Below are 22308 nucleotides of genomic sequence, written 5' to 3'. Positions count from 1 at the left end.
GTAGAAAGAAAGAATGTGCATTTATATAGCACATTTCACAACCTCAGGCTGTCCCAAAGTGTTTTACAGCTAATGAAGCACTTTTGAAGTGTAGTCACTGCTGTAATGTAGGCAACGCAGCAGCCAATTTGCACACAGCAAGATCCCACAAATGGCAATGAAATAGATAACCAGGTCACCTGTTTTATTAAGTGCTAATTGAAGGATAAATGTTGGTCAGGAACCCCGGAGTCGTCCCCTGCTCCTCTTCGAAATAATGCCATGGGATCTTTTACATCCACCTACGAGGGCGGAGAGGGCCTCAGTTTAATGTCTCATCTGAAAAACCAAGAGTGCAGCACTCCCTCAGAACTGCATTGAAGTGCCAACCTGCTGTATGTGCTCAAGTCTCTGGGGTGGGGCTCGAACCCATATCTTGCTGACTCAGAGGTGAGAGTAATATCACCAAGCCAAGATGGACACATGATGCAGTGGGTCTAAGGAATCACTGAGATAAAGAAACTCCATATATTTCCATTATATTTAAGTCAAAGATTAACTTTAATTACTATTCCCACTGAATAATAATGAGGGCTTTGTTTTACCTAATATTTTTGCACAGTTATCCTGAAGAACATGCAACTTACAATTAGTGAAGTTTTATCATTGCCTTTGTTTTATTTTTCTTATCTCTAACATTGATGACAACGATTCCTTGGATGACCATAAAGGTTTGACCTTAATACTTACCTGGAATCAAGGGAAAGATAATATTTTAGAAATAATGTTTAACCCTTACCTCACTAAAGAAAACAAGAAACTGATTACCATTGTTCACAAGTGATTCTGTGACAAGCAATCTGAGGATTATAAAGTGGAACGCCTCTAATGTGTTTGTTCAAAATGAATGATACTTTCCCCAATGATTGAGTGTGTAAATACTGAATATACAGACCTGCAAGGTCCTAAATTTGACCAGCAGTCTCTGTTCAGTTAGCTGTTGTCAGCCAGGATGGCAGTCAGGGTGTTACAAGTGACCTCACTTCCCTGGCCTAGTAAAAGGGGGGGAAGAAAGCAATCAGGAATAATGCTCTTAATTGCTCGACAGTGATTCCTGCTGGAAAGTGCATGTATGTGGTCATAGGGTGAGGACAGATTCGGGCTTGGGTGTGATTCCCAGGTTAGAGAAGGGGAAATTAGAAACCAGCAACTACTGCTGCGTGTTCATGTATGTGGATATTAGGCGAGGACAGGATTAGCCTTGGCTGTGATACCTTTCGCTGTTAGGTAGCCTGCTGGCACCTGATATCACTCGATAGATCGATTCCTGGGATAAGAGGGTTATCCTATGAGGAGAGATTGAGTAGAATGGGCCTATACTCTCTGGAGCTTAGAAGAATGAGAGGTGATCCCACTGAAACGTATAAAATTCTTAGAGGACTTGACAGGTTAAATGCTGAGAGGCTGTTTCCCCTGGCTGGAAAGTCTAGAATCAGGGGGCATAGTCTCAAGATAAGGGGTCAGGCATTTAGGACCAAGATGAGGAAAAATTTCTTTACTCAGAGGATTGTGAATCTTTGGAATTCTCTACCCCAGAGGGCTGTGGATGCTCAGTCATTGAGTATATTCAAGACTGAGATCGATGAATATTTGGACACTGAGAGATACAGGGATAGGGCAGGAAAGTGGAGTTGAGATAGAAGATCAGCCATGTGTAGTAGGAAGCGTAAGGCAAACATGTCGCGAGCATGAAGGGGATGCACAAGGGTGTTTGAGGGTTTGTCATGGTTTTTACTTATATTTGATTTCTGATCGACTCACATTACATATTATATTGTCACCACTAATGCCATGTCTTTGCAAATCTTATCTGGTTTGTGCAATAATGCCCTTTCCTGAGGATCACCATGAAGACCCACAACTGATACCACCCATTGTGTCACTGCAGAGTGGGTGTAGGTGTATTTGCAGGGCTCTTTTGTGCAGACAACTGAGAGACGCCGGCGATGTCCCCAGTGGCACACTGGAAGGATGTGAAGGAGAGGTTATTGAGGGCTGTGGTGACTTTGACAGCGACAGGTAAGAAGATGATGCTCGGGCCAGCCGGGAGCAGCTCAGCATAAAAGAGGCTGCAGATGTGTACTACTACATGTTGAGTGACTCTGAGCCTCCGTGTGCACTGCTGCTCAGAGAGATCCAGGAAGCTGAGCCTCGGTCTGTGGACCCTGTGGCGAGGGTAGTGCCTTCTGCGATGCATCTCTCTCTGCGGTTGCCCTCCCTCCTGCTGTGCAGGTGGATGTGTCACAGCACTGTGTTGTGGAGCTCCACGTGTCAGAGGTGGACGGCGTGGCCGGCGAGGCTGGTGATGCTGTTTGTCCTCCGAGGAGGTCATGACTGCAGCTACGGCGGCCCCCATCCGGAAGATGTATGTTTGAGGGGGTCCGCAGGGTAGGTAAATGTATCTGCACACTGGGGTTGAGGTTGCAAGTTTGTGAATTTTATTGTTAGGAGGAGGGTGGTGGAGGCCAAACTTTGTCCAAAGTGACAGAGTGGCCTCCTGCAATGAGTGAGGGTCTCCCCCTTACCTGTCAAATGGACCTTTGCAGCTCCCACAGGCTGGTGGCTGCAACACGTCCATTTCAACTTGGAGTGTTTCCCCCAGTAGGGGAAACACTCTCAATTTAGATGAAAATCCCACCCCTCCGAAAATATCCTACAAATCAGGTCAGCTAACGACCTGAACTATCACATTAATTGCCTTAAGTGGGATCCTGCTGGCTTTAATTGCATCTAAGCTCGTCACTGGGGAACCCGGACGTGAGCGGGTTGGAGCCGGGCTCCAGACCCGCCCCAGGAATCCCCAATTTTCGGAGCCCCCCCCTGCCACGAACCCACCCGCTCGGACGTCCAAAAATCGAGCCCAATGTTTCAGGTCGATGACCTTTCGTCAGAACTGGCTAATTGAGATTAGTTCTGTAAATATGGCACTTCTCCCTAGTACCAAGGTACTTAAAAAAAGAAGGAAAACGTTTGCGGGGGGGTGGGGCAGGATTTGAGGAGAAGGCAGTGTAATCATGAGGCTTGTAAGCTACACTGGGTTCCTGAGGGGTTGTGTCTCAGCATTTCACATAGTTAGAGGAAAAAGACAATCAAGGAGACCATTTCACTTGTGTGGCAAGCTGTAATTTCCTTTCCACATGAACGGGTGTTGTAAATAAGCAGCAGATGAGGCTGTTTCAAGATGCTTACTCTCACTCTCCTCTTTCCTGGTGCTCTAATTATTACAGTTCTTCAACTAAAAAGAACTACACCAAATCTTCCCACTTACAACGGGGCACACCAGTAATTCTTCCATGTTATCACATGGAAACAGTGAAGAAATTACTAGGAGTAGCACGCATAGAGATACTGAGAAGTCAGTATTGATGGAGTTTTAAGTGGGCCTTGCTGCCTATTAAATATCCAAATAGAACAGTTTTATGTGAGAAAATAAATCAATGTGTGATTTTTGCAAACAATGCAAACAGTATTTTAAAAGTGTCACAGATAATTGAGGCCCACGAGTGCCCTGGAAGACCCTGAGAGTGAGCCACTATCACTATTTCTGTTTGCATGTGATATCTTTGGGTTGACAGCTTGAGGGATTATGGGAGGAGAGTTTGATAAATTTCTGTCCCACTTAATCCTTCACTACAGAACTTTCAAGGAGAAAACAAGGACCTCTTTCAATTTCCTAGTATGTGTTCTTTTTTTCAAACTTATATATTATTAAAGTCTTGTTTATTTAAGTAATGACGAGTCACAACATTCCCCAGTTTGGCTTTTGTCTGGTACATTTGTATTCCAATATCCAGTAATTGGACCTAAATTTCTGTAAATTATAAATATTATTGCTGCCTTTGGGAGCCAAACAAATAGCACAAAGTGGGAGTGGGTTCAGGAGGGGCCTTATAAAGGGATTTTATACATGGTTTCTCTGTGTCTAACAGAGCTATCTGTGATGAGGGTAAATTTTAAGATTTACTGTTCCAGCACAGAACTTCAACAGCAGAGCTTCAGTGCACACAAAGGGCAGCCTGCATGACTTTTTGTTCATTAATGGACTGAAAATCATGTGCCTACAAATCAGGTGCACTGACCTCAATGCTCAAATTCCTGATATATACCCCCATCATGTGAAGCTCTGCACTGGGAGTATTAAATCATCACATTTATCCTAATGTATATTATATCAGCAATTGTTGAATATCAGACAGCATTACTTTTTTCCAGGTGAGGGATATCGGTGCTGTCACCCAGTGTCACCATCAAGCGTGGTCAAATGCTGAGTAAAGTTCTGATGTGGAGATGCAGGTGATGGACTGGGGTGGACAAATGTAAGGACTTGCACAACATCAGGTTATAGTCCAACAGTTTTATTTTAAATCACATGCTTTCGGAGCTTTCCTCCTTCGTCAGCTCCTGTTGGACTATGTTGGACTATAACCTGGTGTTGTGCAAGTCCTTACATTTGAGTCAAGTTCCATTTAGTCTGCTCAATTATACAGCAGAATATAGCTAGCAACAGAACAGATAGGAATGCAAGGGCAAATAACAATCACTGTGAATTTGTAATAAACACAACTTCAAAAGGATTTGGAATAGTTTTGTTTATTTTCCAATTTTCTCTCCTTACCTAGGGACAGTGCTCCACAAGCACTGGTAGTCCATGGTCGTTTATCCAAATACCCGTTCTTCACTGTGTAAGCCCAGGCAATTAGTGTAGGCTGGCTATTTGACTGGGGGAGGGGCAGGCATCACAACCAAGCCTAATCATGTCCGATATCCACACACAGATTTCTGGTGGTGATCATTACAGAAATGGGGTTGCTTTTCTCCAGTTCGAGTACCCATCATTACTGCCTTAACTAAGATCAACTAACTCAGTAAAGACCAAGGATTGGACCTGAGCCCTGCCTGGTTAGTGGTATAGCATACAACGCATGTTATGGAGGACTAGAGATTTGGAAGGTTTATCTTACAAAGCATGTTGAGAATAAAAAAAGTAAAAATTATTCTTTTTGATGGATGTTTATGAGGTTCAATTTGGAGCAGAGAGAAATACTATTTATTCTGTAATTATTGTTATTTTAAGAATATGCCATGTTATTTCACTACAAGATGGTATCACACTGTGAATCAACACCCAACCAAACACAGCCACAAGTGTACAATGCTAATCAAACCAAGCTGACGTCCATGCTTCTAGCCCCCCATGAAACAATGATACAAGCCAGTTTGACTTCATACTTTAAACACAATCCATTAAACAACTCCCTAACCTGAAAGACACACCAAAACCAAGACTACAGAATAAAGAGAATATCACATGCTTGATGGCCCAAACACATGCAATCTCCTGTTTTTCATTTAGAGAGGTTTGTGGGTGGACCCTTTGGCGGTCTAAAACTTCAAAAGATAATTCATTATCGTCATTACCACCAGGAATGGGAAATTAGAGATAGTGCAGTGTGGGCTGATGATGTCATCTTTTTAAAGCTTTTAATGGCTGACTCAGTGGTCTTTGAAGAACATTGCTTCAGATGTAAAGATTTCTCCCATCTCAAGCTTTGTCAATAATATTCAGCTCAACTGTGGGAATCATAGAGTGGGAAGTTTATCCTCTTTTACAGGAATGCTGTATCATTATGGCTCCATTGAGGATATCTTCCAGTTTGACTGGTCATTTTTAACTTTAACAGAGTCTCTCCTGGAAGTGATGCAAAGTGTCACCTGCAGACTTAATAGAAAACTGTTAACTATTAACCAAATGTTTTATCATTTTTCACAGGGTCATGGTGCCCTGCAGTGTTATGCAGCAATGAATAAAAGGCTCATTTCCATCAGTAATTCCTAATCTATTGCTGCCCATAATTACTTGTTAAGACTTCTATTTAGTCTGGCATTGATAGGTTCCTAAAGTACAATTGGATGTTCTTTGTTAAAAAGTTGAAATAAAGTGTTCAGAGTTGTTAATGGAATGTTTCATTTAAAGAAGATAAAAGATTTGCTATTTTTGTGTTTATTATTTCAATTTAATCTGCCAAAGAATGTATTTTAAAATTAATTTAGCATTTTTTAATCCCATCAATTATCTCTCACCTTGTCCTGAAGGTGCAGACTCTTGCTGGGGTATGATTACATGTGTCAGCCCAGACTGCAAGTGTTGGCAAGTTGATCATGGCAGGGATTAGAATGTCATAGCCAAGCCTAATCTCGTCCATATTTGGCATCTACACAAACATGCTTTCAATCAGGGTCACTGAGTAGCGATCGGGTGTAGGAATCCTAGACAATTCTTTTCCATCCTAGATGTGAGGTGCTGAGGTAACTGTAGCACCTCAGTCACCATACCAACTGAGATCAGCTAACTGAACCCCAAAGAGCAGGTGGGTTGGGGGCGGGAGGGAGGTAAAAATTATCGTTTTTTGAAGTGGGTCTGCAACCCCGCTCCAACAAGCCCACTTCTAGGTTTAACCCAGGCGTGTTTGGATGCACATGCGCATCCAAAACCCAGAATTCCCGTCCACACTTAATGATGGCGGGCGGATTATTAAAGGGGCAATTTACCTCGTTGCAATAGTCGAGGCACTTAATGTTTTGTGTATTTAAAAAGGTAAAATGAATTTAACCGTACCTACACGGGTTTCCCATCACTTCAGGTGAAAGCAGGCGAGAAGGGCCAGATCCATGAGTTGCATTTGTTGCACTGCTTGTGGGCCAGGAGGAGCAGGAGTGCTTTGTCCAGGTCCAACAAGCTCACCTGGCACGATTGAACCCCTACGGTCAGCCGACCTCCGCTCCCCCCCATCCCCAGATGGTGGATTCCCCCCCCACAGTGATCAGCCAATCCCCCTGATGGTGGACCCCTTACCTGATCTTTGCAAAGGCCCCCCCCACCTCATGTCCTCCATGGCACCCCCGTAATGTCCTCCGCGCCCACTCCCCCACAGGTATATCAATTCTACCTCCAATACCTCCATCCTCTGGCGTCCTTGTGAGTAGTGAATCACTTTATGTCAATTTTTTTTAAAATTCTCATCTGGATTATCTGTATCACCCTGAGTTAACTTACCTGGGCTGGTGAGTGCAAGTGACAGGGCTCATTGCGGAGTGGGGCAAGTTCCACAGGCACTACTGGAAGTTGAAGGTTCTGGCATTGGTTCCATCTCTCTCTCTGCAGCGTCTTTCTTGCTTCCAGCTTCTGTGGAGATAAAAAGAATGAGAAATGCAATGAGTTTCCTGAAACCCATTTTTTCCTTCCTATTATGCTCAAGGGTCTCCTCAAAGTATGAGCCTCAAAAAAAAAGAGAAACCATTTCTGATCTTTGACCATTATTATTTAATCAGTACAAACCATCTGTGGGTTTAGGCCCTCCCACGTCTCCATTCTTTCTGTAATCTGTCCTTCTTGAAAATTGTATGCAATCTTTTCCTGCATGAGAAAAGAATGCTTGTTATTGTCAGAACACGCTGTTGAATTTGACAACTATCTGAGAATTCTCATCACTTCTCTTACAAAACTCCCAAAGGTTTCAATAGGCAATGCAAGATGCTGTATCCATTTCATTGAAATCTTCCTTGTGCAGGTGTCACTACAGATTGTTTAGTGCACAGGATGATACCCTTAGATTAGTGAATGCAATTTCAGGATAAATATAGGTCTACTGTCTGAAAGATTCAAAATGTACATTAATAACAGCTTGCAGCCATTACACTTGCCTTTACTGACCTTGTGGAGTCATTAAACTTCATTCTAGGGGTTGGGAAGTTGCCACCTGTACCGCTTCCTTCCACATGGAACTGATAAGCCTCCCATTCCCATTGTTGCATTCCCCCCTCCCTATGTCAATTTTCAGTAAGAAGAAACTGCCTGTCATTCTATCCTTGCTCCTGTTAGAGCCATGTCTTTATTTTCCTGCATGTTGGTTTTGCTTCAAGTGCAGTCCAGCTTTAAATGCTGCAGCTATGTCCTCACAAGGACTTCCTCGCAATCCCCCGCCCCTTCACATATTTTCCAAGCATCCCAGGCGCAGTGCACCAATTGATGGTGGGACTCGTGTCTTTGTCCCAGGCATCAATATTGTAATGAGCTGACCCCGTAAATTCTGCCAAGGTCAGTGTCGGGCCCGTTGAGCAGGCGTAAGTCTTGCCCCACAACACTTCTGGCAGCAGATCATGGGAATTGGAATTTCAGGGCCCAAGAATTCACCAACTGACCCACGAGAATGAAGTCCCACATAATGTCCCGTTGTTAAAGGCTGGATTTTGAGTGCAGCCCCCAAAGGGCTGAAGTACTAAGAACATACAGATTATTTTATCACAGAACTGCTCGTACAATTAAATATATTTTTCCTAGATTTAAGCAGCCTTAAAAGCAGCTATTGTGAAATGTTGTGATTTGTATTTGTCAGGGGGAAACATCAATCAAGTCAAAGAGTAACGTGCATTCAGGATGAAAGAGAAACACTGATTTTACCATTTCAAAATGTTTTGCAGAGAATCTGTTGCTCAGTCCTTTGTTCAGTACCATTTGAAAATCCAATGCTGCATTTATATTACAACACTGCTGGTGACTTCGGCGGTAACGCTGTAATATAAGGCATCACCAGTTTCTGGCAGCACAGAGTGACCACCTCAAGAGATGTTTTTTCCTCATGTTGCCAGAAGCACAGCACTCCTAATGACAAATATAAATGGCTGCCATCAATGACACTGGATACTGCTAGGAACATAGGAACAGGAGTTGGCTATTCAGCTCCTTGAGCCTGTTCCACCATTCAATTAGATCATGGTTGATCTGAACCTGAACTCCATTTACCAGCCTTTGATCCATATCCCTTGATACCCTTACCTAACAAAATTTGATCGATCTCAGTCTTGAAAATTCCAGTTGACCCAGCATCCACAGCCTTTTTGGGGAGAGAATTCCACACTTCCACTACCCCTTGTGTGAAAAGGTGCTTCCTGATTTCACTTCTCACTGGCCTAGCTCTAATTTTAAGATTGTGGCCATTTGTTCTGGATTCCCCCACCAGAGGAAATAGCTTCTCTACATCTACAATATCGAGTCCTTTTATCACTTCAAACACCTCAATTAGATCACCCCTTAATCTTCTAAACTCAAAGGAATAAAGGCAAGTTTATGCAATCTGCCTTCTTAATTTAACCCATTAATCCCCGGTATAATTCTGGTGAATCTGCACTGTACCTCTTCCAAGGCCAATATATCCTTCCTGAGATTTGGTGCCCAGAACTGAACACAGAACTCCACAAGAGGTCTGCTCAAGGATCTGTACAACTGAAGCATTACTTCTTCCCCTTTTGTATTCTAGCCCCATTGAGATAAAGGCTGACATTCCATTAGCCTTTTTGGTTACTTTTTCTACCTGTGCACTAGCTTTTAATGATTTATGTACCTGGACACCCAAATCCCTTTCCTCCTCCACAATTTCTTGACTCTCACCGTCTTGTCTTTCTTGGATCCAAAGTGGATGACCTCACAATTCCCCACATTGAACTCCACCTGCCACAGTTTTGCCCACTCACTTAATCTGTCTCTGTCCTTTGTAACTTCCTGCTCCCATCTACACAACTTACTGTTCCTACTAGCGGACAACTTTTATTGCCTCAGAAGTATTGAGCCTAGGTTTTCACATTGCTGGCCGGTGTGAATCTTACCTGTGACTTTGGGGCAGATGCTTGGCCAGAAAATGAAAGTTATGATTGTGTCTTTGTAACAACTCTGCATGCACATGCACCCTTGATTTTGTGGTTCTGCCACTACTTCAGAACCTACTGCACAATGTTAACAGGGTGACATGCAGATTACAAGTAGCCAATACAAACAGAACTCCTTTTGTACAATATAAACAGTCATGTGTCATTTTTTGTAATTTTTTCTTCATCCTTTGAATATGTTAAGCTCTCTAAGATCTTCCTTTACTTTGTACAATGCCAAATCTATACTCTGCTGTTTACTTATTATTTCAAACCCACCTTAATCATTGGCAGAGTTCTATGATTTGTTTATTAAACTGTAATTATTTTAGTCAGATTCCTTTTTTCAAACTCTATTCCCTGAAGCATAGAATGATGCCTTGAAACATTACAAGCCGTGTTTTTACATTAGCGTCTGTACCATTTTGTAAATGTGGCCTGTTTTTTAAAGTCTCCTGTGTAAATTGTCATTGCTAAACTATACTGATGCTAACATTGGTTATACTGTGCTTTAGAGATCAATCAGATCTGAAATTGCATGAAATCTGACCTTCAAAATGTGGTCCATTCGGTCTCATTAATGCACTCTAATATGTGCCAGTGCAAAACTATACCCACCTCGTCAGTGAGTTCATGCCTGGTCTGATTTGAACAAATGCCACTATACCATGGGAGCAGGGTTGACAGCACCCATCAGATCTCCCCTTTTTCTCTCTTAGTACCTCTACTCAGAGTGTGTGTTCTGCACCCACATTAGGAGTTGCCCTGCCTTAATTTCACCTTTGCAAAAATAACGAATGAGCAACTAGTCAGTGGATTGACCCCACTAGCATAACTGGGGCATCTCCTACCTCTGATTGTTCTGTTGTTGAAGAAACTGAACAGGGTGGAATTAAAGCCATTTAGATTAGATCATTCCTGCTCTATGCTGAGTTGGCTGTTTTTAGCCAAGGTGGCAATAGGGACACTACAATCATTGCAGAATCCTTAGGCTAGGGAGGGGGAAATCAGTCCAGTGATGCCCCTGCTGCAAAGTGCATATCAGTGGACAGTGGGCAAAGAAGTAAGTGAGCTGGGCTGTCCTGCCAAGCCTGCTGACATGCGCTGTCTATTATCACAGATTAAAGCCACTTTTATACTGCTGCTGTTTTAGTTCAGATTCCAGGAGACCATCATCCTTGAATTACTAAATCCAGCTTAGAATAGAATAGAATAGAATCATAGAATAAAATCATAGAATAGTTACAGCACAGAAGGAGGCCATTCAGCCCATCGAGCCCATGCCAGCTCTTTGTAAAAGCAATCCAGTTAGTCCCATTCCCCTGCTCTTTCCCCATAGCCCTGCAAGTTAATTCAGCAGACTCATAGGTCCAGTTTTTTATGGGTCTGTAATTCTGCAGCTGGGATGAGGGAGCCAGATTTAACAATGTAAATGCTGGGTGCCAGCTCACAGATGCCAGCTGCCTGGAATTCAAATTAAACAGTACCAGTGAAAAAGCGATGTAAAAATGAACACTTGGGCAAGGCACCCACAGAACTACATCCCAGCGTGAGCCATTGCCTAAGGAAAGAAAGAGAAAATTAAAGGGATAATGTCTGAAAAAAAAACTCAGCAGCTCCATTTATATGACCACATAGATTTAGTATAGTGAAATCAGGCATGGCACTGATGTGACCAAAGGAAAAAACAGCTCAGCCCACAGAATTGCCATTTTAAAACCAGAATATCTTCAATGTCATCCCCATACAGGCCAACCTAGAAAAGTTGACCAATAGCTTTTTTTTTATTCGTTCATGGGATGTGGGCATCACTGGCAAGGCCGGCATTTATTGCCCATCCCTAATTGCCCTTGAGAAGGTGGTGGTGAGCCGCCTTCTTGAACCGCTGCAGTCCGTGTGGTGAAGGTTCTCCCACAATGCTGTTAGGTAGGGAGTTCCAGGATTATGACCCAGCGATGATGAAGGAACAGCGATATATTTCCAAGTCGGGATGGTGTGTGACTAGGAGGGGAACGTGCAGGTGGTGTTGTTCCCATGTGCCTGCTGCCCTTGTCCTTCTAGTTGGTAGCTTCAAAGTTTCAATAGCTTCAAAGAGCTAATACAGTCTCCAAAAAGCCAACAATTCAACAATGGCCCTGATAGTAAGCCTATGACATGTGGAAACAAATAGTTTACATGAGCTCTGTAAGTTAAACTGTAGGTATATCCAACATTCCTTCACTTGTACTGAAGGAAAACAAACATAAGGAAGTGAAAGCTTGAAAGGGAAATCCAAATGCTGAAGGTACAAAATCAGTGGTGCATTTCTAGGTAAATACAGGGGCAGCAAATTTTGAATTTTTACTTTAAAAATGATACATTTGAGTTCTTTTTAAACACTTTTATATAACAAAATTTATGAGACTATTAATTTTACAAAAGGAAAATCAAAGTGGCGTTTGGATTTTCAACCGACCAGCTAAAACATAACTTTCCCTAAAGTTACCTCAACAGTCGCTCTCGACATCCAAACCCCCTACCCCAGTTCACAAAGGCACTCCATCCCCTCTTGTGGTACTCTTGCCTCTGAGTCAGAAAGTCGTGTGTTCAAGCCCCACTCCAGAGATTTGAGCATATAATCTAGGTTGACACTTCAATGCAGTACTGAGGGAGTGCTCCAGGTTCTACCCCTTTCTCTTTACCTTTCATTGCCATCCATTCTCCCCTTCTTTCTTCTCCTCATTGCCATTCATTTTCTCTCTCCCTCCTGTGCCACTGCTGCCTGAGTCCTGCTGCTAAAGGAACTAATTCCAGACACTCCTTTGCTCCCCAATTCATGCTGTAAGTGAGAATTTCTGCCTACAATTTGCAATGGACAGAATCATTAGCAGCAGGACTTGAGGAGCTGAGAGGTTCTGATCTGCACTGATTTTTGTCAGCAAGTATTGAAGCATAATGAATGCATGTATGCATTCTTCGTTATGTAGTTACCCACGTATATGCATAATTGAATTATGTCTTCTATGCAAATATTTATTATTTATTGCATGTATATACATTGAATGTTTCACTCCTACTCAAAGCAAACAAAAAGAGCTATGGATTCCTATTGAAAGTAATAGAAATCCCTGAAATTTCTGAAAGGAAGCTGGTAATGCATTGTTTGGTATCTGTATATGGATAGGATTTATTTGTATTCTTGACATTTTTAAACTGCCCCAAATGAAGTATCAAATGACAATGAGAATGTAACTCCAGTATTTAACAGATGAAGAGATCCAGGGAGGTCAAATGAATTATTTGGGGGGCAAACAGATGCACACAATTTTAAGAATGTGATCTTTTTAAGTGGTCTTTATTAGTAATGTTTTGGGGCATATTGAGGTATATTTCTGCAGCCAATAACTTTGCCAGCTATCCTGCTTTGTGCTACAATGGAAAAACCAGGTGAGGTACCGGCAGCGATTTGTAACAGATGAGCAGCAGGTACCAGTATAATTGGTTTGCAGAGAATGAATGTGAACAGGAAGGCGAGGCTGTTAAAAAACATTGTGCATGTAAAAAGAAGGACTCCTCTTCATTGTAAATGGTGTCAAAGTAAAACTTTACATAAGAATTTAATTTTGGATCTGCTGAATTTGCAATTTGCCTTTTTTGCTCTCTTTATTTTTTTCAATTTTATTTTCCTTTTGTTTGTGCCTCCTCCTTGTCTGTTCACCTTCCACTATTTGCACATTCTTTTGTCTTTTTTATGTCTGTGGATCACCTCGCAGTCTTTTATCAAGCAATTGTAAACAATTTTACAACACCAAGTTATAGTCCAGCAATTTTATTTTAAATTCACAAGCTTTCGGAGATTTTCTCCTTCCTCAGGCAAATGTTTCAAGATCTCCTTGAAGCCTACGCATTTATACATATTGAACAATAATAAATGGTGTTTACAGACTGCCCCTGCAACTGCCCGTTGCCAAGGCAATCACCGTGTTCAGACAGAGAGGTGTTACCTGCAGAACCTCCGAATACACATTCAATAAAAAAACAAACAGGGAAAAAAAAACAGAGAAAAAAAAACACAGAGAGAGGCAGAAACATCCGGAAGGCAGAGAGAGCCAGCAAATGACCCATTATATTAAAAACAGATAACATTTGTTCGCTGGTGGGGTAACGTGTAGCGTGACATGAACCCAAGATCCCGGTTGAGGCCGTCCTCATGGGTGCGGAACTTGGCTATCAATTTCTGCTCGACGATTTTGCGTTGTCGTGTGTCTCGAAGGCCGCCTTGGAGTACGCTTACCCGAAGGTCGGTGGATGAATGTCCATGACTGCTGAAGTGTTCCCCGACTGGGAGGGAACCCTCCTGTTTGGCGATTGTTGCGCGGTGTCCGTTCATCCGTTGTCGCAGCGTCTGCATGGTCTCGCCAATGTACCATGCTCTGGGGCATCCTTTCCTGCAACGTATGAGGTAGACAACGTTGGCTGAGTCACAGGAGTATGAACCATGCACCTGGTGGGTGGTGTCCTCTCGTGTGATGGTGGTATCTGTGTCGATGATCTGGCATGTCTTGCAGAGGTTACCGTGGCAGGGTTGTGTGGCGTCGTGGACGCTGTTCTCTTGAAAGCTAGGTAGTTTGCTGCGAACGATGGTCTGTTTGAGGTTGGGTGGCTGTTTAAAGGCGAGTAGTGGAGGTGTGGGGATGGCCATAGCGAGGTGTTTGTCCTCATTGATGACATGTTGAAGGCTGCGGAGAACATGGCGTAGTTTCTCCGCTCCGGGGAAGTACTGGACGACAAAGGGTACTCTGTTGGTTGCGTCCCGTGTTAGTCTCCTGAGGAGGTCTATGCGATTTTTTGCTGTGGCCCGTCGGAACTGTCGATCGATGAGTCGAGCGTCATATCCCGTTCTTACTAGCAGTTTGCAGTTTGCAGGTCATTCACTAATTTACCACCTTTCTGACTTCAGCCTATCTGTTGATCCTCCCCTTCCCCCTCGCTAATCTTTAAACCTTACTGAAATGCTTGTTTATGTTTTAGTCTTCAGTTCTAATGAAGAGTTATACACCCAAAATATCAATTAAAACAAAAACAGACACAAACCAGTTAATAACCTCTTTTTCTACATACAGATGCTGACCAACCCGCTGTATATTTTCAGCGTTTTCTGTTTTTATTTCAGATTTCCAACATTTGCAGCTTTTTTCTTTTCATTTTACAGAAGAGTTGTTCTGTCTGGACACCAGTATAAAGTTTTAATTTTAGTTCAGCAATTGAAAAAAGCTCAGGTAGCACAACAACAACAATAACAATAACAACAACTTACATTTATATAGCGCCTTTAACGTAGTAAAATGTCCCAAGGCACTTCACAGGAGCATTATCAAACAAAATTTGACACATAGAATTGAATCATAGAATGGTTACAGCAGAGAAGGAGGCCATTCGGCCCATTGAGCCCGTGCCAGCTCTTTGTAAGTGCAATCCAGTTAGTCCCATTCCCCCGCTCTTTCCCCGTGGCCCTGCAAGTTTTTTTCCCACCAAGTCACATAAGGAGATATTAGGACAGGGGACCAAAAGCTTGGTCAAAGGGGTAGGTTTTAAGGAGCGTCTTAAAGGAGGAGAGAGAAGTAGGGAGGGGGAGAGGTTTAGGGAGGGAATTCCAGAGCTTAGGGCCTAGGTAGCTGAAGGCACAGCCGCCAATTCTGCAGCAATTAAAATCGGGGATGTGCAAGAGGCAAGAAATGGAGGAGCACACAGATCGCAGAGGGTTGTAGGGCTGGATGAGGTTACAGGGATAGGGAAGGGCGAGGCCCTGAGGGATTTGAAATCAAGGATGAGGATATGTGGTCGGAAGCTCATTTCAGGATCAAATAGGAATGCAAGGTTGGAAACGGTCTGGTTCAGCGTGATGTTACGGAGGTGGAAGTAGGTGGTGATGGAGCAAATATGTGGTCAGAAGCTCATCTCAGGGTCAAATAGGATGCCAAGGTTGCGAACGGTCTGGTTTGGCCTCAGACAGTGGCCAGGGAGAGGGATGGAGTCGGTGGCTAGGAACCGAAGACAATGGCTTCGGTCTTTCCAATATTTAGTTGGAGGAATTTTTTGCTCAACCAGTACTGGACAAACATGTAAATCAAATTGAAAGAAAGGGGAGATTGGAACTGGGAATACATGTGAATGTGTTTCTGTTCTCTGGAGTGAATGAAAAGACAAAAGCTTTGTTTTTAATAAATCAAAAAGTTAAATAAGAAGCTTTTTATAATTATTTAAGGACACCTTGAAACTGTTAGCAGCAAATTAATAGGATATATCTCTGTGGTCCTGAGCATTCAAAATGGATTGGCTCTTAAACTAAACCCAAGCAAGGAGTCATTCTCAAAATGTCAGTGGGTGTACGGACTATCAAGGGTCTCTGTTTATTCGCTTGGCATGAAGTGGGAACTTAATTCTTAAAATGCCTGCATAAATGTTTAGCGGATGTATCTTGAATCTGATTTGGATGCGACTGGAATGCAGCGAGCGGTGCGTGTAAAGGCGCCAGATCCGTTCCATGAAAAAGATCCAGTCCAGGTTTTAAGTCCCGTCTCTTCCAAAGCGGATAGCCAGTGACAGCTGGAGTTTGAAGGCAAGGATGGGGGTAGTACTGGGGCACTCGCTCGTAAGACAGGCTGCTCGCCCTGCAGATCTTCAAATAAGATGACTGGGAGCTCGTGTAGCCAACGCCGTGTCTGCCTGCTGTGACAGGACACCGGACAGGGGCTGTAGGCTTACAACGTTACACGGCCGGTTGTAGGAGAACAGAGCGCCTATTACTTGAGCCAAGTCTCCCCCCGCCTTGACAGCCGTGTCCGATCGGCGAGGGTTTCCTGAGTGGATTTCTGGTGGATTTTCGTGAAAAAGGTTTCTTGAGCAGCAAAAGTTCCACATGCTGTTGGGCTGGTTGGGGGACGGCCGTGTTACACTCCCCCTTGTCAAGACAAGGCACATGTGTTGCCCTCATAGGGGCTGACAACCACTGTGTGTGGGTCAAGTTGGCCAGAGATAGTCTTAAATGGATTACTAATGAGACATCGGTGCCGCTGGTTCGACTCCCTCGTTTGCCTTTGCAAACCCAGAAGGTAGAGTGCTTTTCTGTTTATTCTGGTGAAACAGGGGTTTGCATTTTTTTCTGTAAGTGGCGAGAACAGGTTCTTTGTTTTTTTTTTGCATGTGTCTTTGATATTTATTCTGCTAATTGTTCACCCTCGACAGTGATCATATCTACAGGGAGTCGCTTGAATGTAGCCGCGGCTAGAACTGGGTGTTTGGATTCTATTTCTTAGCTCATTGCATTAGGCTCCTGAGGATTGGTGCTAACTGTCTGCTGGTATTAAATATCGCTTCTGGATTTCTTTTTTTTTGTTAAATGTTGAGTCGGGTTTTAATTTTAGACGCCTCAAAATAAATCCATTTTCTATCTCGCAGATAACGATCGTGCACAAACCACACCATCTGCACATATTTATAAAGGTGTTCCGATGATGGCTTTTATCATTTGCTAAAGTTGCATTCAAAATTCTTTCATTTTCGCTCGCTTTTAACAGTTGTGTGTTGCTTTAAACGCTGGGGCGTACAAAGAAGCTTTCCTTCTCGTAAAGACTTAGTGGAACTAGTCAGCAGCCGGAGTGTATTTACAAAGAGCTTTGGACGGACGGAATTTCTGAGGATCCAGGGTTTCGTAGAGCAAGCGTTCAGATTTGTGTTTTGTGTGGAGTGCTGATTTACAACTGGCTCGGGGAAGGGGCTGCAGCGACCCTCTTTGCTACGCTGTATAAAAGAGATTTTCCTCCGACCAATATTAAAAACAAATCAGTTGAAAGTAATCTACAAAAACGAGACCGTAAGTCTGCAAATTCCCCACGTGGTGTTTTATTGTCTGGTTTGACAGCAGTCTAGTTGGTACATTAAACACCTGGAAACAGAGGAGGGTCCCCTGTGTGAGGGGGAAGGAGAGAGAGAAGTTTGGTTGCCCAGCTGCTGTGCAATGTGTAGGACTTGTTCTACGCGTCCTGCATGACAGGAGTCCGGGAGTGTCCTTCTCGGAGTTGGGGGGTGGGTGATCTGAAGCGTGGAGCATGGGGTCAGGCCAGGGGTTAGTGTCCAACAGCTGCTTTAGCAGAGAAAATGCGATTTGGAATAACATCACAGGCACCGAGCAAATTTAATGCAGCGTGGTGGGGGGAGGATGGAATGCTTCTTTGGCTTCCATCGCCTATCTGTTGGGAAGAGGAGATGAACCACGTTTTAAGAGATATTCATTATGCAATAGGTTGGTGAAATCTGCATTTTAAGTGTGTGTGGCAGGCGGGATACCTTGACTGGAATGGAAGTAATCTCCAGAGACCAGCTCCCATCCTTCACAGAACTGGTGTCAGAATTAAATTGACCTGAGCTGGTATATATCCCTGATTGTTGTTTGTACAGTCGAGCACAGCTTTATCTTTTTGCGTAGGGGAAGGTTAAATGGATATAGTGGTCGGGACTGTTGAACCACAAAAAAGCTTTCAATCACTGAATGAGGAAAATCTGCACTTTCAAATTGGCTTTGTGTGCGTGTGAATCCTACAGTCTTGAGTTATGGCTCAGCTAGGGATCTTCATCTATTAATCATGGAAGCTACTTACTTATTCAGTTTCCATAGTTTCAAAGCCTCTGATAGTGTTTTAGTGTCTTGGGAATGGCTCGAAATACAGTAGGGCCACATGCTCACCAGCCTTTCTGGCAGCAATATGGAACTTTTTTTTTAAAAAAAAGCTTCAGTGCTTCAGGAAGCCTAGCTCCTTCTGTTCCTGCTTCTTATGTGAACTTTGGGTACAGAGCCTTGATTCTCATTTGCTAAATGTTACGGGTAATGGTTAGTTTGGGCAGCAAAAGCTTTTTATTTATCAAATGACACACCTAAAGTCAAATGATGGTCTTTCCAGTCAGCATTGAGCATTTGCAAATGGCAGTCATGATTTCATGATTATTCATTAGCAGATGCTCTGTATTCTCATTGCAACCTTATGCCGGAAACAGATATTCCATATGAATGTGTCTGGCACTTAGAAGTGTTTTAACCCAGCTTTTTGATCAAACTGTATTCTGTGGCTTTTCCATAGGCCACTACTGAGTGACAGACTGTCTAATTTTGCTAAGCAGAGCAACGTAGGTGTGTATGAGTATGTTGATGTTTGTGTACATGAGAGGGTGTTTATATTTTCTACACGTTTACATTCTTGTCACAATGCTGATCCGGGAATCATGATTCCTCCTTCAGAAAAGGATTGTGTGACAGTATGAGCTGCCGTCAGCACCCAGTCCCCTCCCCATGCTCTGCCGAAAGGATGGGGCTCACTGGTCGTACCAGATTTCCCTCCCTTGCTCTCTTTTTGTCCAGTGCTCCATCTGGTGGCCTGACCAGGAATTGGCGCAATCAATAAGGCTAGCCGAGTTCAAATGTCAGTCGAGACAAGGATTCAAAGATGGGACCCTCTGGTCGTGGGGCTCTTGCACTGTGCTGCTTGAGATATCACATTACCTAACAGAGAAATGTGTTCACCAACCCGAGCATCGTGCTAATGTATTGGGTTGCAGTGGTGTAATAAAATGTGTCCTTGTAATCCTTTCATTGTGATCTGCTTGGAGAGAAACTGTAATGTTGTGATCCGATATGAGTGAAACATTACTGGATCAAAGGTTGGTTATGCTCATAAGGGTTGCTTACACAAATCTGATTGTCTAATGCTCGTGAGCCTGCATTACATAGACTTGAGCTCTTGTTGGAATGTAGCAGGGCAGCCAAAACATTGCTGCTGTATCATCAAAAAGTAAGTTGGGCTTTTGTGTAGCTGATAGTTGTATTGAATGCTTTCTTCATTTGAAGCTTACAACTGTTTGCTAAGCTTAATTAATGATTGCTGGATACATCATTGCTTTATTCTGCACTTGGCTGTAAGGCACTTTTTTCAGATCTGTGTTCTGATCCTTGCAGTGACACTTTGCTGCAGTGAATGAGGTGTCTGAAGCCATCAGCTTTACCTTCAGACTGTTTGACTTTCTTATGACTTGTTAAATACAGGTGATACAGGTTTTTAAAATTTCTATGTGCTTCACGGGTACTTTTAAAAAATAAATCTTTTTTACGAAGAACTTGACGTCTGTGATATTTTACATTGTTTTGAGAAACAGCTTTCCTCCGTGCTTTCCTGTGGGATTCTCCGCCACCGCACCCCCACCCCGGCCTTAACATCTTCAGTGGAAAGTGCCTTCCCTTTTAATTATTAGTTACAGGAAACTTGTTAGTTTTGTTTGCTTGTTACATAACATTGCAAGAGCACTGCTGAGTGTCGGTATTGCACCCCATTCCCTAGCCCCCTCTCCTGAAATACAGCACTGGAGAATGTGCCATCTGTAAACATTTCAGTACGGCTGCAAAAACTGGTTCCTCAGCCGAGAGATGGCAGGAAAATCTGATTGCACCATCTCTGAAAACAGGACTGCATGTGTGAAAATGAATGGCTAATGTCAACATATGTTCTGTTTTGTTGAGGTTTTTTTCTTTGATGCTTCATTTACTAGTAATAACAAAATAGGATGACATTGCAGCATATGGTCTAATATTAGAACTTCGTTTCTTTGACAAGCGGCAGTGTGATTAATTTACCCTATTATGTGCCCTGTCTTTGAATAAGTTTGCTTTTGGCTTCTCTTCCAAGCAGGATGAGATTTAGTCAAAGCTTCTGTGACTCTGTCTGCACTTTGTTCATTTGTTAAATGTTAAATTTTGGCACTAGATCACTTTTAATCAAATGCAAGCATCACTAAATCAGATTTACTAAACATCAACAGGCAGAATCCTCAGCAACAGAGCAAAGCTTTTTAACATCCCACTGAGTGAGAATTTTAATCACATATTCAATTCACTAGCAAGATGAAAGAATTCACCCCATCTGTGTGTGAGCTGCTGCAAAGTCACGGCAAAAGAAATCTTTAAACACATTTTTTTAAGTGTTATGCACTTGAGTTGGGATTGCAAATGCTGTAACTAATGTAGTTCCTGTCCAGCACAGTAGGTGTAAAATATAGGTCACACAACGTTGGTAGCATTGTATAGCTGAAAGAAAAATCACTAGTTTTCCTACAAATTATAAAATCAATCTTTATGAAAACATTGTCTTTATAATTAAGAGACCCTACTCCAGCATTTATACTGTGTAGCATTCTGTCAACTTTGCAATTTTTAACCAGAACTGTACTGATTAGGCAGACATATCAGACAGAGCAGACTACGGAAGATTCAATGCTGTACTGCCTAATGGCTGTTCTCTTTCTTTTTCCCCATGTGCCCAAAGACATTGGATTCTTGTACCAGTACAGATTCACAGGTGCCGGTTACCCTATGGCCATTAATCACCCTGATACCAAGCATTGGCATGATTTTTCACCATGGAGGCATTACAACTGAGCCCAATCCAGTCCTTACCCCATGACCATACACATGGAACCCTTTCAGATTTTCCTCTTCCTAACTTGGGGGCATTGAAGCCAATTGTAGCACCCCTACTACCACCTCATCTGAGATCAGTTAACTTAGCATCAACGAGGGATTAACCTTCACATCTTCCAGGTGTGTATGGCTCAGCCACGCACTGGATAAACTCACCATGGCTTTGGGTGTATGAAAGCAAGACATATACCTGCCACTGATCCTGTAAGTCACAAGGAATAGTTTGGAGTCTTAATATATGACCGTAATTTATTAAGAAAACTGTATGGGCTTTGCATTGTTCAAACTAAATTCTGTCTTCTGAACTACTACACTTTTACTTTGCCATGAAAATCCTAACTTTAAAAGGAAGTTTATACTTCTGTTATTGGATTGCTACTTGAGTATCTTCCATTTTGATTAACCCAGGTAATCTGAACTTCACCGTGCTTAAACGAAATCAGAATAAGAACCTGTCTATGTAATGCAGTTTTATTAATGGATTCACTTGGCTGAATTTTTAAAAAAAGACAAGTAAAAAAGCTGCTAACAACTGATCTTAGTGGCCACCCATTTATCGACTATTCCCTTGTTATTGTTGCCATTGGCTGCATTTAGTTATATCACCTATATTCTTTTAAACAACTGGATTGGGCTCAGTTGTGATGCCTCCCTTGTTCAAAAACCATACCAATGCTTGGTGTCAGGGTGTGCATGTGATTAATGGCCACAGGATAACTGGCACCCGTGAATCTGTACTGGTACAAGAATCTAATGCCTTTGGGCACAGGGGAAAGAGAACAGACATTAGGCAGTACAGCGTTGAATCTTCAGTAGTCTGCTCTGTCTTATATGTCTGCCTAATCAGTACAGTTCTGGTTAAAAATTGCAAACTTGACAGAATGCTGTGCAGTATAAATATTGGAGTAGGTTCTCTTAATTATAAAGACAATGCTTTATAGCTTTCTGCAAAAACATAATACCCCAGATCGCTGTAAAGAGTACACCTGTCAAGGATGTGTTTTAATGGTTTGCAGGTTACTAGTGAAACAGGAAATTTCTCAATTGGTGCTATTCACAATAAAGATGTC

The 22308-nt window shown here is 42.7% G+C and overlaps 1 protein-coding gene across 7 annotated transcripts in view; it reads left to right on the top strand.

Moving 5' to 3' along the window:
- Positions 1–22308, top strand: part of sema6a (sema domain, transmembrane domain (TM), and cytoplasmic domain, (semaphorin) 6A) — a 152680-nt gene that overhangs the window by 28886 nt on the left and 101486 nt on the right. For 6 of the 7 annotated variants that reach the window (XM_067983002.1, XM_067983000.1, XM_067982998.1 and 3 more), the window contains exon 1: positions 16341–16829. The exons of the other annotated variant lie outside the window; for it this stretch is intronic. The gene's annotated coding sequence lies outside the window, so the exon portion shown is untranslated. Of the gene's footprint in view, positions 1–16340; positions 16830–22308 lie in introns of those variants that run through there. 7 annotated transcript variants of the gene reach the window in all.

This window comes from Heptranchias perlo, chromosome 4 (genome assembly GCF_035084215.1).
Source record: "Heptranchias perlo isolate sHepPer1 chromosome 4, sHepPer1.hap1, whole genome shotgun sequence".
Taxonomy (NCBI): domain Eukaryota; kingdom Metazoa; phylum Chordata; class Chondrichthyes; order Hexanchiformes; family Hexanchidae; genus Heptranchias; species Heptranchias perlo.
The sequence above is the reverse complement of the archived record's forward strand: the minus strand, read 5'-3'. Positions and strand labels throughout refer to the sequence as shown.